Genomic DNA, 15,679 nt, shown 5'->3' with positions numbered 1-15,679 from the left:
AGCTTGAGCATTGGTACCTCAAGCACGACCTTTATAGACGTGAGCTCAAGGGTTGGAGAATCAAGAATGGGCACCAAAGGTTCAGGCCCAACCTCGATGGACTTGGGTTTGGCCATTGGAAATTTATTCCTAAACACAAAGACCTAAGAACTAACGTTGTGATTTATATGTCCAAGTATAAAGTTTCGAGTCAAAGTGTTGCTATCTAGTCGTATCGTGGCAAATATTTTCAGTTTTTAAAAAGTAAATCATTTTACTGAATTTTAGTTTTGGTAGAAAAACATTTTCCTAAACTAATCAAACACCTGAAAATGAGAAAAATATTTTTTGCGAAATAAACGAACTCTAAAAAAATCTCAACTTTAAGTCTATTCTCAATTTTCTTCTAGAAAGTTTCATTCGGGATGCTATGCAATGTAGAGCAATATGTTGTTCATTAACGCCTTTGTCGAAGTTACTGAAAATATTAGTTATTGTTTTTAGCGTTTAGTATGAAGCTCCATTTTTTTTTATTTTTTATGGTGGACCTTGATTGATGTATCTTGTGCTGCATCATGAGTTGTAAAAGGAGCTTGATGGAGGTTGGAAGAGGAAGTTTGTATCCTTATTCAGGAAAAAAGAGTAGTCTAGTGTGAGATTGATGGAATCAATCGAGTATCTAAGACAGAATTTGCTTCTTTTGTTGTGATTGATTTTTGGCGTTAAGCATCTCTCTTGAGTGGTGATTGTCACGTTGGTTGTCAGATCGTTAGTTAACACTCAAGTTTGTACCTTTCTTGGGACACAGTTTCAGGTAAATTGTATCATGTTCTAATTTCATTTTTCAGTATGATATTTAACTGCACAACATTGTCCGATTGGTAGACATGTAGGGTATTCAAATGAAAGAGCCTTGGGTGTGGGATGACTAGAGTGGGAGCAAATCTTGGTTCTTACAATTGAACCCGTGAAGAATGGGAATCTTGATCTTCATAAAGTGTGAAGAGGGAAGATAAAACTTGGGGAATCTTAATCTTCATAAAGTCGACCTTCCGGACCTCTGCATTCCGCGCTTAACGAAGCTTTCCCACCAATGCTGTCTTTGATGTGCTGACGACGTGGCCAAGCTCTGCCACATCAACAACCGTTCAGCAAGTGACACATGGAGCCACATCAGCGGATGGGTCCCGCCGGGACAGGTGTGAAAATTTTACAAAATTTAAAAATTTTGGATCTCCCTCATCAATGAACGAGACTCTCTCTCTCTCTCTCTCCCGCCTTCACTCCCAATCCACCGCACTCTCTGGCGTGCCGCCAGTGGCCCCGCCTCCGCCAGGCCGAGTAATCAAAGCTTTGAGGAAGAACCTCATGGAGACCATGAAAAACACAACTAAGATAAAAACACTAGCCACTCAAAGGACCAAAGTCCAAAACAATTCATTAACAACAGTGTTGTCAGCAAAATGGATTTAAGGTAGGAAATAATGACTTTCCACTGCCGTTAAAGTGAGGACATATCTGCTTCATATTCCGCAAGATTGAACTCTCCGAGCCCTTCACGAGCATGAGCATAAACTTCTCGTGGAATGTGGGGTTATGACCTTTGTGAAAGAATTGTGGCGTGGTTTCCTTAATTCACTTAGGTATAACTAGTCCTAAGTTCTAACTTTGCTTTTGAAAATATATCCCGACTGTTCCCGACTCGCAGAATTATTGATGTTGTTGTTATCCCGACTATTATTATTATTATTATTATTATTATTACTATTATTATTATTATATTATTATTATTATTATTATTATTATTATTATTATTATTATTATTATTATTATTATTATTATTATTATTATTATTATTATTATTATTATTATTATTATTATTATTATTATTAAGCAGGTTTGATTGCTGGAATGATTTGCTGGAAACTTGGTACTTCATAGTAGTGGCTACATTTTTCATATCCACTTAGTCATTGACTCATTTGTGTCTTGGGGCTTGGCATGTCGTATTTGCCAACTTAAAATGTTTTATTATTTATGGATATCATATATTTTGTTCATCAATGAAATATGAGCTATTTGCTTTTTATTGAGAGTATTTATTCCTTCAAGTAGTAAAAATACTGCACAATTTAGTTGTCCCACTAGTTCTTCTAGCTAGATTCTAATATTGTTAATTTTGCAAAGTAGGATACACGTCTCGGTAGTGTGAACAAGGCCTTGGCTTTTTCCTTTTGATTCTCAAGGATATCGTTACACACTTACAAACATTTGATACAACAGCTTTTGTAGTGACCATTGCTGATAATACACAAGTTCTTCTAGCTAGATTCTAGTATTGTTAATTTTGCAATGGACTAAGTAGGATACTCATCTTGGTAGTGTGAACAAGGCCTTGGCTTTTTCCTTTTAATTCTCAAGGATATCGTTACACACTTACAAACATTTGATACAACAGCTTTTGAGATTAAGGCATAGGTGTTGTCCAACCATTTCCATAAGAATGACATAGGCTACTTCCTGCAGCTGAAGTAATGGAGTCTTTACATATTCCCAAGGGTGTGAGATGGGCATTGTTTAGAACCCTGTATACTGCCAGGTAAGCTTCTATTCCTAAGCATCCTTTCGTGGTTCAGGGTCAGCTGAACTAACATGTGATCTCCAAATCGTTGAAATCATGTCGCCCATGCATGTGCTATTGGAGCACTTGTCTGAGTATCTTAATATATTGTGGTATCAGTGAGTGCTATGATCAAAAGGACAAATTTGATGTGTGCTCCATTTTGTTCTCGGATGGCTTATCTACAAAAGAGAGTTCGAAACGATCTATGTGGGATTCATGAGAGATGGAACAAAATGGTTTGTAGAGGACACAGACATTAAATTTGCTGGGAGGATTCATCCGTCTTTACTATGCTGATGCAATCTAAGTGCTAGTCATGTTGCAGTTCTAGTGCTTGGTATAACCCTTAGACTTGGGGCGTTATTTTCCCATAAGCTCTAAGCCTTGAGTTTGATGACTTAACTGCAGCTTGGCTCTTCTTCTTCTTGCATTCTTTGACAATTTACGCGAATCCTCATCTAACTCAAATTGCATTGACTTTCCATCTTCCAAGCTACCCTTTTCAGCAGTTTTTGCTTACACTAATCTTTACACCTCTTTTATTTATCAGGCATTCCTTCTTCAAGAAGGTCCTTTGACTTTAGTTTTAGCTGGTGCCTCTGATTGTTGTGTACTCTCCATTCCTTCTCCCTAGAAGGGGCAAGCTTCTTCAATGAAACATTGCCTCTTCAGCTCTCTTTAGCAACGATAGTTTCCGTTTCCTTTTACACTTTCCATCCTTAGAAGATATCGTTTCTTCGTTTTGTGCCTTGAGATGTAATCAGACTCCTCCTCCTCCTCCTCCTCCTCGTCCTTCTCCTCATCCTCATTACTGTCATCCTCACCTACATCATCTACGTTGTGTCTTAAGCTTCTATCTCTAGCTGCTAAGAGTCTATCCTTGGATTCTGATTCTCCCAGTCAATCTGGAGTCCAAGTAATTCATCTTCTTTCTTGAAGTATGGTTTTTCAATTTCTCCACCTTCTTCATCTCCATCACAGCCAAAGTCAGGGTGCACATCTTCTACGTTGTAATACTTCTCATCGAGAGCTTGCTTCATCGTGCTATCGTATTCCTAGGATCAAAGTCATCAACAAGGTCAACTCCATCAATTTCTCCACCTTCTTCTGTGGCACCCCTCGACGGCCCCTGATCCGTTAGGGTCGCCACGATTCGTTCTACCTTTCACTTTCCCTATTAACATGTTACTCGATACCATTTCAATTGCAGCGGGTCCATACAACCATGGAGTTTACATTTTTTTTCTCTATTTAACTAAAGGTCCTTGCGCAATTCATATACGGAAGCACGTCCGACAACTCCCTTCCCTATATTCAGAAAACGATGCACACCTACTAAATATTTATAAGTAAAAGCCGTACACTTTTATTTACTTAAATCAGATGGACATCATTCATCGGTACATCAAAATGCCTTAGTCTTTTATATTCGGCTACACTCCAAAAGATGACCGACATTTCCTCAAACAATCATACACTTTAAGTCCATCGATCCGTGTCAGCGTCCAAAAGCTCCTTCCCTTGTTATCCTCCTTCTCACGGTCACATCCAACCGTTCAAACCATCTACTAATCTGAAATGTTGGTCCCCAAAAGGGGTAAGTACAACCACTCAGCAGGTAAATGAATCCAATAACCACTCAATGCATCATACAAGTCATACATGCATTGCAGGCGTTACTTACGTTGAAGCCATGCGCATACTATCATGCATTAGCATATCAATTTATAATACATACATGTGTATCATCTTCGTATCATACATGTCATCATCATCATGACATCATTACATTACACATGTCATCATCGTCATGGCATCATCACATTACACATGACATATCATATATCATCATGCATATCATCATGCATATCATCATGCATATCATCATGCATATCATCATGCATATCATATCATGGGTGATCATCATTATTTCACATCACATATCATCATCATTTCCATGCATCCATGCATGTAACATCATCACCATATCCTTATATCACATGTGCCATCATCATTACCATGCATCCATGCATGTAACATTATCATCACATCATGCATACATCATCATGCATAATTTAATTTCAATTTCATTTTGAACTGCTGCATTTCTCTTTTCCCGGGATCAATGTTTACATCCCACATTCATCACTCACGCCCAATCCTGGCATTGCGAGAAACCATCCGGGCATGTATCCAAGATACAATCGGTCATCCGGCACCCCCACATTCCGGGCATCTCGTATCCCAACTAGCATCACGAGGCATCCGGGCATGTATCCAAGATACAACCGGGCATCCAAAGGGCATCGACTCATTCGAACCTCTGGGCATCTCGCACCCCACCTGGCATCACGAGGAATCTCCGGGGCTCACCATGAAAATGGTTACCCCTACCCTCCGGGCATGCATCATGATACAACCCCTCACCCTTCGAGTATGTATCATAATACAACCGGGCATCCCGACACTCCCGGGGGAAACCTCTGGGCATGTATTCATAATACAACCAGGCATCCAAAGGGCATCGATTCATTCGAACCTTTGGGCATCCCGACTCCCGGGGCATTGTCGGCTCACACCTCCGACGGTATCATCATCACCACGATGCATATTTTCATACATCTCATTTCTCATCTTCCACATTTACCAATATTTTGATCTCAATTTAACATAGCACATGTCGTGACATCAAACAAGTCATACTTGGCATAGCATTCACACATGCATCACAATTCAATGTCATACATACACCAATATCTCATCATACATACTACAATGTATAATTATTTATAAATTCAATGGAATTTATGGCCAATAAAATAATCCATATTATTATTATTATTATTTTTATTTTTAATAAATAAATATTAAATTCAATATCTATAAATTCCCAAAATTATAAAATTCAAGCAACTACAAACCAATAGAATTACATGCAAAATTCATGCCCAAATCAAATTTCACAAAATTTCACAATTTCCACAAAACAGCCCATAATATTCGGATAAAACCAGAATGCACAGTTTCCGTAGAAATTCAATTAAAATATCCATACGGCCTCCAAAAAATTACTAAAGTTTACTGAGTTATAGCCAAGACATTTTTGTACAACTTTCATGAAGAACTCCAAACCAGATTATGTTTAGATTATTTTATACAGTCTCACGAAGCTTCTGGATCCATTACCGCATCGTCCAGTGCACACATCTCCGAATTTTTTAGATTTCACCTACCTATTCTCTTTCGTTTCCTCTGAAATTTGAGTATGTTATGTAACAAGGTGTCCTTTACAAGTTTTATGAAGATATCTAGGTCAAATAACCAGATTATAGTCATCATTTAAGTCCTTGAAGTCTCGGGTGTCTCGGAATACATCACCAGAATCATTGTCTTTAAGATCTAGTCGATTTACCAAGCTATACTTGTTATTTTCACTTCAAATTTGAGTATGTTGTAGTTTAAGATGTTACCTACAACTTTCATGAAGAAACCGAAGTGAGATTCTCAACACAAACCAACATGCAACCACAAATCCAACCAAAGGTCAGTAAAATCTTTCCAGATCTGGGGTCTCCGTATAATGAGAGTTTAACCCTCAAATCTCCATAATTTTCCACGAAATTTCAGTATGTTGTATTTTAAGATGTTAGATACAACTCTCATGAAGATATCACAGCCAAAATCGAACTCTAAACATGCATGCAAGCTCTCACAATATTCTGACTCAAACAGTTCATACGAAAATATTCCAGATCTAGCATCTCCGTAGGATGAGGATTTGACCACTCAAATCTCAATCATTTTCCACGAAATTTAAGTATGTTATATTTCAAGATGTTATCTACAACTTTCATGAAGAAATAAAAGCCAAAATCGGACTCTAAACACACATGCAAGCTCAAACAATTTTCTGACTCCAAACAGTTCATGCGAAAACATTGGTGTAAGAGTAGAAATTGGATTCCCAACTTGCCTCTAGACCTCACGAACAGCACGAGCGGACGGCACACGGCGGCGAACGGGCTCCTTTCTCTCCCTCTCGGCTTCCTCTCTCTCTCGCACGATTCTCTCTCTCTCTCTTCCTCACTTGGCCGAATGGCTGACCGGCCATTCTCTCTCCTCTTCTTCCCTTTTATATTGCATGCACTCTAGGTTTGCATGAGGGACAAGTGTAATTGTGGAGGAAGGCAAGTGTCCACCATGCTTCACCTCCTCCATGCCACTTGTCCTATTGCATGCATCATGGGCCTTGGAGTTGGGCTGGTCGACCACTCCTCTTGGGCCTCTATTGGGCCGACCAACTTGGCCCATTAAAAGCTTAGGCCAATGGGCCTAACGCCCATCCTAAAAATTGACCTTTTCCTCTCTCTTTTTTTTTTTTTGAATTTCTTTTATAAATACTTTAAACTTTGAATTTTCCACATGGCCGAAGTCTTTCGAGATTTCATTTATTGAAATTTAATTTATAAAGTGCATGGCCAAGCATAAATTATTAATCTATCAAATTTAAATTTTCACAATCATATGCACCAATCATCTAATTAAAGACTAATGGCTAAAGCATAAGCCATGGAAAATTTTTATCACCTAATTAGGAACTTTAACACACCTCATGGCTTGGCTTTGAATTTTGGGATGCCACATCTTCCTCTCCATGACTGCCAAAGTCAGGGTCCACATCTTCTCGCATTGTTATACTTTTCACTGAAAACTTGCTTCATCGCTGTATCATATTCCTGAGGATTGAAGTCATCATCAAGATCAACTCCATCCAATTGGCAGCCCTCATCTTTGCCTATCCCAGCAATATGCTTAACTTCGAGCTTCTGCTTCATCTCCTCATTTTCTTTTTTTAAATGCTTTTAAGTGCCTCAACTCCTCGAACGGCCCGATAGCCTGTTGCCTGCACTCTTCTCGTACCTGAAATTGGTTTTATAATCCTTGCTTCTCAATCTCTTCCTTATCCCTCAACAACCCATCCAACTCTTCTCATTGACACGTCGTTTGTTCTTGTAATCCTCATCAACCCACATCTTATACGAAAAGAACTTTTTCAGAAACATCTCATTCTCACCCAAACCCTCTCTCCTGCAAAAATATACATTTAGCTTCGTTGAAATTCTGCAAAGATCAGCACCTTTAACCGGCGCACCATCATCTCTCTCTTCTTCTTGTCAAAAAGTCACCGTTGTCGCCATCAGCCTCCGCAGCCTCTCGCAGCTTCCGGAAAATGCCCTGCTCGTCTCCTCTTGCGCCTCACTGCAGCACCTCTTCTTAGCGGCTTCTGTTTGCTCATCCTTAAAATCAGGGCCCTCTTGAGAAGAAACAGAATCTAGAAGATAACCTGTATATGAGAGAATTATGTATTCTGCAGCTGCTGAACAATCGATTGCATTACATCAGTTGAACATTTCATTTCACCTTTCTTCTTGTTCAGTCTTACAAAGTTTTACCATATGAAGAAGAACGAAGATACAGAGAGAACTTGAGAAGAACAGAGAGAGAATTCAGTGAACAAGGATTCGAGTTTTTCAGAAGAATGTATTCTGCTCTACAACAGTTTTCTTCAATCCCTTTACACTAAAGCTCAAAAAACAGAATTAACAACTTTAGTAACTGAATGATTAATCTTGGCACACGTGCAGCTCCTTCAGACGCTTGATCAACTTCTGTTCTGGTTATAATCTCTTGTATAGTCGGATTCTTCACAAGGATTGCCAGCTCAGCTTTTCCACGGATCACCAGCTCAGCTTTTGTTTCTTCAATTTCTTTATAGCTTGCCAACTCATCTTTCAGCTTCACTTCGAGTTTGGTCTGCTTTGGTTTGTTCAGCTGCCTTGTTCAGTTGTAGCTGCAACTCATCTTTCCCTTCTTTATCATCTTCACTTTGCTCAGCTCCTCTGCTTTTATCAGCTTCTTCGTTTGTGTTTTTAATCTTTGTTTTGTCTCTTTAACATCCCCCCTCAAATTGGGAATGGGAATAGCACAGATTCCCAATTTGACTCGCATATGAGAATGTGCTACTTGTGACAAGGGTTTTGTAAAGATATCAGCAAGTTGGCAATGACTCGGAATATATCTTACATGTAATGACCCAGATGATACCTTTTCTCGAACAAAATGAAAATCTACTTCAATATGTTTTGTTCGAGCATGTAAGACGGGATTAACAGTGAGTGAGATAGCTGATTTATTGTCACAGTATAGATGAATAAGATGAGTAAGAGAACAACCTACGTCTCGTAAGACAAAGCTGATCCAAGTGAGATCAGCAGTGGTTGATGCAAGAGCACGATACTCAGCCTCTGTAGAGGATCTACTAACTGTTGGCTATTTCTTTGCTGCCCAGGAAATAAGATTGGAGCCAAGATATGTGCAAAATCCAGTTGTTGATCTTCTGGTTTTAGCACATCCAGCCCAGTCTGCATCCGAGAATCCATAGAGATGCATAGTGCTTTGTGAATGAATGAATAAGCCAAATCTGATTGTACCTTTAACATATCTCAGTACCCTTTTCAATCTTTGGAGGTCTGCAATGGTAGGTTGCTGCATTTTCTGGCAGAGAAGATTTGTGGCATAGGCAATGTCTCGTCGAGTTAATGTGAGGTATTGGAGACCACCAACTAGGCTTCTATACTCAGCAGGATTGGACAAAGCCATAGAGTCATTGATCAAAATAGTTGGTCGTAATGAAAGAGGAGTTGAAATTGGTTTAGACTCAAGCATATGGGCTCGGGTGAGAAGATCTATAGCATATTTAGCTTGGCAAAGGAACAAATGTTCAGGAGTACGCTTAACTTCAATGCCAAGAATTTAGTGTAGGGAACCAAGATCCTTCATATGAAACTGAAGGCTTAGAGCAGTAATAAGACTAGAGAGTATTTGAGATGAGCTTCCAGTTAGAATGATATCATCAACATACAAAGTAGTAAGAGGATTGTTTCTTTTCCAGTATGTAGGATGAACAATGAGAATCAGTGGAGCTACAAAAGAATCCATATTCTAGTAAGAAACTGCTGAACTTATCAAACCAAGCTCGAGGAGCTTGTCGAAGTCCATAAAGGGATTTTCTGAGGAGACAAACATGATGAGGTCTCTGTGATTCTTTAAAACCTGGTGGCTGTTCCATATAAACTGTTTCACTCAAGTTACCATGTAAGAAAGCATTTTTAACATCTAACTGATGAATTGGCCACTGTTTTATCATTGCTACTGAGAGAATTATTCGAATTATAGCATGCTTCACTACAGGATTGTAGGTTTCTGTGAAGTCAAGACCTTCTTCTTGATGGAAACCTTTGGCTACCAGTCGAGCTTTCAATCTATCTAAACTCCCATCTGGTGCAAGCTTTGTTTTAAACACCCATTTGCAACCAATTACATTCATTTGATCAGTTCTAGGAACTAACTCCTAGGTTTTATTTTGATACAAAGCATCCATTTCTTCTTGCATTGCTTGACACCATCCTGTGTGTGCTAATGCAGACTTTACTGACTTTGGTTCAACAGGAACTAGATATTCAACCAGACATGCATATTTGGGATTTGCTTTAATAATCCCATATCTTAGTCTAGTCTGCATAGAATGAGTAGATAATGTACCTTGTGTACTTCCTGATACATAACTGATTTGTGCTTGTTATGTATTAACATGTGATGTCGAGTCAGATTCTTGACTGGTATACACTTGTTCTTCAATATTTGGAGATATCTTAGATGTTTCAACATTATTGAAAGCATTATCAGGCATGATCTGTAGCTTAGCATCAGGTACTATGTTCATTTGTGGTATAACTGCAAGATTTATTATGATGATTCCACTGTTCTGTATTTCTAGAGTGATTTGACTTGATCCAGTATTCTGCAAAGGTATCAATTTATTGGCTTGTGACTGAATCTGTTCTATAGTATTGGATATAGTAGATGCCAATCCTCTTATCCATTGCTTGTATAGTTCAGATCCCTGTTGATACTCAACAGTAGTTTTTCGAGTAAAGGGAAATACTTTTTCATCAAAAACTACATGTCTACTAATATAAACATGTCCATTAGTAGGCAAAAGACACATGTAGCCTTTATGTTTCTCACTGTATCCAAGAGATATACATGTGAGAGATCTTGGATCAAATTTATGCTTTGTATAGGATCTGAGACAAGGATAACAAGCTGATCCAAAAACTCGCAGATGAGCATAATTTGGTTTCTGTTTGTATAGCTTATAGTGAGGTGAGTTCATATGCAGTTTTGTTGTGGGAAGCAAATTGATTACATAGACTGCTATCATGAAGGCATCTACACAGTATTTTAATGGTACTCTTGCATGATACAACATTGCTATGCCTAATTTAACCACATGTCGATGCTTTCTCTTGAAGACACCATTTTGTTCTGGTGTATAAGGACAAGAAATGTTATGCTTAATCCCACACTATTGTAGATGATTCTGAAATTTCATGCTAGTGAACTCTCCTCCTTCATCACTCTGAAACACTTTGATCTTGTGATCAAGCTGATTCTCTACTAGTCTTTGAAACATAACAAACACATCATACACTTCTGACTTTTGTCTCATTGGATATATCCAGCTATATCGAGAAAAATCATCCACAAAGATGACATAGTAATGAAATTTCTGAACAGATGAAATTGGTGATGGTCCCCATACATCACAATGTATCTTTCCTAGGGGAACATCAGAGATATAGTCTGAGAGAGGAAAGGGCAAAGCTAAGCTCTTAGCAATTTGACAGTTGCTACACATACTTGGAGCTTTCGAATTATATTGGATCAGATGTTGACTTTGTAGAATCTTTGCTGTTTTTAAACTGGCATGAGCAAGTCTTTGATGCCAGACATCTTCTCTTACTTCATGTTGAGTCTGAGTGATGAAAGCTTCTGTTGCTCTAGATTCCACTCGATACAGCCCCTTGATTTTCCTTCCTAGCTTCACTGTTGTATGATTGTAATTATCCTTCATATACACCCCATGTTTGTCAAATATAAAAGAACAGGGATAGTCATCTGTTAATTTTGATACAGAAAGGAGATTCGTCTTGATTGCAGGAACTATTAAAACATCATTTAGTGGTAACATGCTAGTTGTTGTATTTAAAGTTCCATTACCAATACATGAGATTGATAAACAAGACCCATCTCCTATCATAATCGTATCATTACCACTATATGCAGCATAGTTTCGAATCATACCAGTTCTTGCAAGAATGTGTGATGTAGCCCCTGTGTCTGGATACCATTCTGAGCTATACGGTTCTTCAATATGCATGGCTGCCAATGCAGTTGGTATTTCATCTGCTTGATATGAATTATCAAAGCGATACCAACATCTAAGTGATGTATGACCTGATCTTCTATAGATTTGACATTCCAGAGGACCATTATTCATTGGCTTTGTATTATGTACGTGCTTATCACCAGTTGAACCTTGTGGTGGATAGGATCTAACACCTCGATATCTCTAAGAAGAGTTTGTGTAAGGTCTAAACCCTTATCCATAGTTAGACCAGTTATCCTTATTGACCTGATCTTGTTTTGTTAGGTTCAGAGTATTCATTCTGCTCTGTTGATTCCTTCCTGTTCCAGTAAAATTATTTCCATGACCCCTTCTATTAATGAACTGTCCTCTACCAAAGTTGTATCCCCCTTGAATACTTTCTCCTTGACTTCTGGAATTAAACCTCTGCAGACCCGTTTCAGTCTTTCTTTGTCCATAATATGCCAGGTTAGTATTATATTGGTTCACAAAATATGTTTGCAATCTAGTTTCAAATCTCTCAAGTTGGGAGATAACCTCATCATACTGCTAGGGTTTGAGACAAGACATGGTTGTTCTAAAGGTTTCATATTCGAACCTAACCCTTCAAGTATCTCAAACATCCTGGTTATATCATCAACAAAGCTTTCCAATCGCATTCAATTGATCACAAATAATTTTAAATTCTCGAAGATATTCACTCAATGGTCTATCTCTCTTCCTACAAGCCTGTAATTTTCCTCTTAACTCAAATTCTTTCACTACAGACTTTTGAGTAAACCGGTTCATAAGAGCCTGCCACACCTCGAATGAAGTTTCTAAGCCAATTATCAAACTTAGAATATTCTTTGATACTGCACCACTTATCCATGATGAGATTAGCTTATCAGTTTTTATCCAATCCAAGTAATCAAGATTCATCACTTCCCCAATCTCAGTTTGCATTATTTGAGCAGGTGGTAATGTTTCACCATTAATAATGCCAATCAGATCTTGACTTTTCAAAAACTTGCTAAATTGTGCTTGCCATAATGGAAAATTCTCTTCATTCAACTTGATTGTAACAAAGTTGGCAATATTCACATGAATAGGAAAAGGATACTTCTGCAATCTTGTTGCCATATTATATCTTCTGAAAAACTTCGAAGATGCGAAGAAACAATCAAGTAAACTTCGAAGATCAGCTTACTAAGAATCAACAAGATCTTCGTAATGTCTTGCTCATGTGATCTTTCATACAAACTTTCAGTAATACATATATTAGATCTAGAACTCCCGGGAATTGCTCTGATACCATGAGAAGAAACAGAATCTAGAAGATAACCCGTATATGAGAGAATTCTGTATTCTGCAGCTGTTGAACAATCGATTGCAATACATCAGTTGAACATTTCATTTCACCTTTCTTCATGTTCAGTCTTACAAAGTTTTACTATATGAAGAAGAACGAAGATACAGAGAGAACTTGAGAAGAACAGAGAGAGAATTCAGTGAACAAGGATTCGAGTTTTCGAAGAATGTATTCTCGCTCTACAACAGTTTTCTTCAATCCCTTTATACTAAAGCTCAAAAAACAGAATTAACAACTTTAGTAACTGAATGATTAATCTTGGCACACATGCAACTCCTTCAGACGCTTGATCAACTTCTGTTCTGGTTTTAATCTCTTGTATAGTCGGATTCTTCACAAGGATTGCCAGCTCAGCTTTTCCACGGATCACCAGCTCAGCTTTTGTTTCTTCAATTTCTTTATAGCTTGCCAACTCATCTTTCAGCTTCACTTCGAGTTTGCTCTGCTTTGGTTTGTTCAGCTGCCTTGTTCAGCTGTAGCTGCAACTCATCTTTCCCTTCTTTATCATCTTCACTTTGCTCAGCTCCTCTACTTTTATCAGCTTCTTTGTTTTGTGTTTTTAATCTTTGTTTTGTCTCTTTAACACCTCTTCAATTAGGTTCTTGGCCACCACATCTTTCAAGTAAAGCTTATGTCGTCTCAACTTCAGCTCCTTTTCTTTGTCTATGTAGCTATATTCAGACTAGAAAAGAGAGGCATTTTTCTCTTTAAGACTTGTGTCTTGGCTTCGCACCTTAGAGCATTATAGAACTCAAAGTCCTTCTACTAGCCTTACTCACATCAACAACATCATCCGAAGAGTATGAGCGCTCAGAGTAGGATTTGTCACTTGATTCAGTTGAACTTGAGTTTTATCGATTTCATTTTATTGTCATTTAGGGAATATACCATAGCAATGTAAAATTTGCTCAACATCACCAGTAGTAACCACTTATTTTGTACTATGAAGCTTTCCGCTCAATGTCACCAGAATCTTTATGTGGCTTACTTCTTGCGCATAGTTGAAGAACAATTTTGTTCTTTCTAGTGGAGGAGCACATTGCCAACATGTGAGGAGAACTTTGGTGCAGAAGGCCTGCTATCTTTGAGCCCAACCTAAGCCTTGCAGACAGCTTTCAATAATCGCTTTGGGTAAGCATTTTGTCGGCACGTAGACTTTCTTATAATAATTGATTGTCTTTCTGACCTCCCAAGTATGTGTCACTTCCTATCTCACCTTCACGATTTCTGAACTTCTGTTGGATGTGCCTTTTCTCTTTAAACTTATGTTGATAAAGAGTTCTAGAGGTGCTGATGTTTGACCGGAAAGTGAAAGATCTTGCTAAGCTACTGATTGCAGAGCAATCACATCTCATGTTCGGCAGAGGATATATTTATGCTGCAGCTTTGGAAGGTTCTGTAAAAGTAAAGGAAGTGGCATTGATGCACAATGAAGGAATACTTGCCGATGAAAAGAAACATGGTCCTCTGGCTCAAGTGGTTGAGAGTCTTCCCATTTTGTGATTACTAGTCATGATGCTTGCTTTAGGTTAGCTTTCGTCGTATAGATTTGCTCACATCCCTAAAATCTCTATTTGTTCTAAAGCTGTGTTCGTAAAATTTTAAATGCAAGTGCACGTGTCAAACGAGTAATATAATGATGAGAAAAAGTATCGTCCTATGGAGATCGATGATAAATAAACCAATTAAATACTAAAATAGACTAATTCTAAAATCTAACTAATAGATCAAATAATTAAGAATAAATTAAAAACGAAATTTGTAGACTAAATGCAGTAAATCAATCAGATAAATATGTTAGAGCATCCGATTTCACCATAACCACTAGATATGAATTTCAGATTGTTGTAGGTACAAGAACGATATCAAATATGTGATAGTGAAATTTCTTAATCAATTTACTATCTTATCTCTAGGTATAGCAAACCTACTCAGTTTATTAATCCACTATATCTCTATGTGAATTCAAATAAACATGAGTGTATTAAAAACTATGAATATTCCCAATTTACAATGAGTCTTTTAGATCACCTTATCACCGAAAGCTACACAAATAACGTTGTATATCTCTATCCACGTTTAACTCATGGTTATATATTATAATGAGCAATTGCATATTATCCATTCTCAGTCTCAAACATGCACATCAGATCATTCAAGTGATAGACAGACACTCAAAAGCATTAAGCACAATAATATATAACTCATATGAATAAAATCAATTGTAAAACATTAAAATCATGAAATTCACATCATCATGGTTAGACTACATCGTAGCCCTAACAAAAGAAAATTAAAACATAGTAGAAGAAGAAATAAAAATATAAATCAAACCAAGCATCTTAAATCAAAGAACAAAAATTCTGTCACCACTTTTGTCTTCTCTTCAAAATACTTGAAAAACTCTCAGAAGAATGAAAAACGATCTAACAAAAACCTAGCTGCTCTCTCTCTC

The 15,679-nt window shown here is 37.8% G+C and overlaps 1 pseudogene; it reads left to right on the top strand.

Annotated features, from left to right (window-relative positions):
- Nucleotides 1-14,517: 14,517 nt before the first annotated feature.
- Nucleotides 14,518-15,679, top strand: part of LOC104457085 — a 61,143-nt pseudogene continuing 59,981 nt past the window's right edge.

Source organism: Eucalyptus grandis, chromosome 8 (assembly GCF_016545825.1).
Source record: "Eucalyptus grandis isolate ANBG69807.140 chromosome 8, ASM1654582v1, whole genome shotgun sequence".
Taxonomy (NCBI): Eukaryota; Viridiplantae; Streptophyta; class Magnoliopsida; order Myrtales; family Myrtaceae; genus Eucalyptus; species Eucalyptus grandis.
Note: the sequence above shows the minus strand (reverse complement) of the source record. Positions and strands in the feature narration are given on the sequence as shown.